The 3,000-nt window shown below is 44.1% G+C and overlaps 1 long non-coding RNA gene across 1 annotated transcript; it reads left to right on the forward strand.

Annotated features, from left to right (window-relative positions):
* Positions 1 to 690: 690 nt before the first annotated feature.
* Positions 691 to 2,397, forward strand: LOC129411181 (uncharacterized). Its single transcript, XR_008633178.1, has 3 exons — positions 691 to 1,345; positions 1,814 to 1,873; positions 2,154 to 2,397. It is a non-coding gene; the product is annotated as an uncharacterized LOC129411181 (long non-coding RNA).
* Positions 2,398 to 3,000: the final 603 nt, after the last annotated feature.

The following is a 3,000-nucleotide window of genomic DNA, read 5'->3' on the forward strand; positions in this document are numbered from 1 at the left end:
GACGTTCTCGGAGACGGAGCTAAAATAATCTTGACAGTTTGTTCCCGGGTGCTTGTTTCTGCGGCAACTCGGGTCGACTCTGGTGGAACTGAGGCTTCGATAAACCTGGACTGAGCAAATAAACCAAGACTCTCGCTTTAACTCGCTTCATGGAAAACCCTCCCGGCGACGCGCTGTTTTTTTTTTTTTTTTTTTAACTCATCTTTGAAGCCCCTCGTAGTTTTTCTTGGATTGTCGGCAGGAGAGATCCGCTTTTCCGGACTCTCCCAGGACCGTGTAAACCAGTGGAAACGCGACGACACTCACTCGCTAAAGGAACATGCAAACGGAGAGAAAACACACGGGAACAAGTGCTGCAAGAGAGAGGGAGGAGAGGAAGGAAGGAGACGATAAATGAGCAAAGGAGAGAAGAAGAAGGACGAGGAGGAGAAGTAGAGAAAGGAGTTGAGAAGTAAATTAGAAAAAAAAACGGAGAGTGATAAAGCAACAAAGGCGTGAGAGAAAGACAGGAAGGAGGGAGGAGAGGTTGCTGAGGAGGCGGTCTGGGTAATTAAGGGATTGCCTTTGACGGCCTCTGACTCGAGGAGGGCGCGGTTTCTCTATTCTTGGGCACTCTCTCACAACATGTCGACGTTCCCGTATTTAAACTTGAAATCGCAGCTTCGCCCACAGAGATTCTCACTCTGACAGTCTCTCCGCCTCAGCTCGCCGGGCTGACAGGTGTTGTGGCTCAGCGGTCTGGTCTGACAGCTCAATGCCTGTTTATCTACATACATGGAGCTGTCACCTGGCCAGCTCCAGCGCCGTAGTCAAGCAGAGCCTTTTAAAATGAGTCCAGGGCTGGCTGTGTTTTGGCATCCTTAAGAAACTTAATGAATGGGTCTGCAGGGATTCCTATGGGCTGCTTTCTACACACTAAAGTTGTCTAAGAGAATTTTCCTGTCAGCAAAATGACCAGAGAAGAGGTTGGACACAATTAGTTTACTGGTGGGTAAAGGAAGTCACAGGTGTTGTTGGTTTAATAAAGTTCTGTAGAGCTCAGAGCAAATTGATAGTTTTGTGCCTTTAACTTTGCAGGCTGCTGGCTGAAAACCACTGAAATGTATTTGTTTCCTCATAAAATGAAATGATGGTGTCCCCATGGTTCTGAAGGCAAACAGTGCTGACGTGTGTTGTTTGAGAGCAAAAATTTCTGATGTGACACTTTCCCCTCTGACCCTGTGTTTGTGCAGTAATGGAATATCAGGTGCAGATCAACAGTATCAAGGCCAAGCTTCAAGAGACTCGTGCTCGAAAGAAACAGCAGGAGGAGCTCATCATGAAAGTGGAAAACCAGGCCCTCAAAGTAAGACTCACAACCAGCCTTACAGAAAGTAGGTCTGCATGTACTAACCAGATATCACTTACAGAGGAGCTTGAAGGCAAAAGCAAACTGAAGCCACAAGAGTGAAGTAAAACAACAAAATGTTGTTATTATTATTATTTTTTTTTTTAAGCTTTAAAATATAATAGCCCATGTGACTTTCTAATCACATTAATCCCACACCAAAGCATAACAATGTCTCAATGTTTCATTGTGTTTTATTGAACAAGACTCATTGTTATATGAGCAGCCAGGGATTTTGCACAAAAACCCTTCTTCAGTTGTTTTTATCACACACCCATGGAAAAGGTCAGCTGTATCTGACTGGCATTCCAAATGGCCTTTGTGTCAGAGTGTCATGAGCAGTCAAGGCAGAGCTACATTTAAGACAATCACAATTTAATGAGGCTCAGCATGTCGACTCTAAAGACCCTCTGTCTCTCTTCACAGAACCGTTTCCAGGCCTTATTGGATGAGATTATTCAGCAGGAAGAGCGAGAGATGGAACAAGTAAGATATTTTCTGTAAAATGCCAGCATCACTCCAGCTTGACAGTGTCTTTGTTTATTAGCTCTCGACATGAATTCTTGTGTTCATTGTAGCAAGTGTAGCAATCTGTTCTGCTCTTTCTGGCTTTGACCACCTCGAGTGATACAAGCTGGTGTTTGTATTTGACAAATGAAGGCCATAATTTAATGTGAAAAAGACACGTTAATCATCATCCACTTACCCTCCAATTACACAGAGGGCAGTGGGACTTCAATCTCACCTTTACTCTCTGCTCCAACAGCTGGCCTCGCTGCAGGAGCAGCTGGACTCTCTGATCGAGAAGTGACCAACAGGTGGCAGCCTTATGCCTTGTTCCCTCTCACAGTGGAAGACAGAAGAGACAGTCTGTCTGAAGAATCACTATTCTGTGTTTGTGTTGTACTGAAATTGTATCATAGGGTTGTGTTTTCCCCTTAATCTTTTTTTTTTTTTTTATCATTCTCTGCTGTTAGTTATTTACAATGAATAAAAAACATTTGTCCATCCATAGTCATTGTTTCTCATGTTTCTCAAGTCACACTCAAATTTTACAGTAATCTTGATAATCTAAAGTTTTATAAACCTATGGATGAGGCATCATTTATGTCATAAGATTCCTGCGCTTCCAGAAGGAACTTTGACATTCAAGACTCTTCTGGCACTTTCTTCTCAGTTTTTTTTAAACCTTTTTCCCTTTGGCCTGTGGTCATCCCCTGCTCTCTGGCTCCATCCTGCAGGAATTGCCCTACCAATGGCAGGAGAAGACTGGGGATTAGCTTGTCAGATTAAAGTGGCCGTCTCCAAACCCGGGCTAATCCTGCCATCTGTCAGAGAGCAGCTAACAGCCAAGACACTNAAGGCCATAATTTAATGTGAAAAGACACGTTAATCATCATCCACTTACCCTCCAATTACACAGAGGGCAGTGGGACTTCAATCTCACCTTTACTCTCTGCTCCAACAGCTGGCCTCGCTGCAGGAGCAGCTGGACTCTCTGATCGAGAAGTGACCAACAGGTGGCAGCCTTATGCCTTGTTCCCTCTCACAGTGGAAGACAGAAGAGACAGTCTGTCTGAAGAATCACTATTCTGTGTTTGTGTTGTACTGAA

This window comes from Boleophthalmus pectinirostris, unplaced genomic scaffold, assembly GCF_026225935.1.
Source record: "Boleophthalmus pectinirostris isolate CB_2022bp ecotype Guang Dong unplaced genomic scaffold, ASM2622593v1 HiC_scaffold_334, whole genome shotgun sequence".
In the NCBI taxonomy this organism is placed as follows: domain Eukaryota; kingdom Metazoa; phylum Chordata; class Actinopteri; order Gobiiformes; family Gobiidae; genus Boleophthalmus; species Boleophthalmus pectinirostris.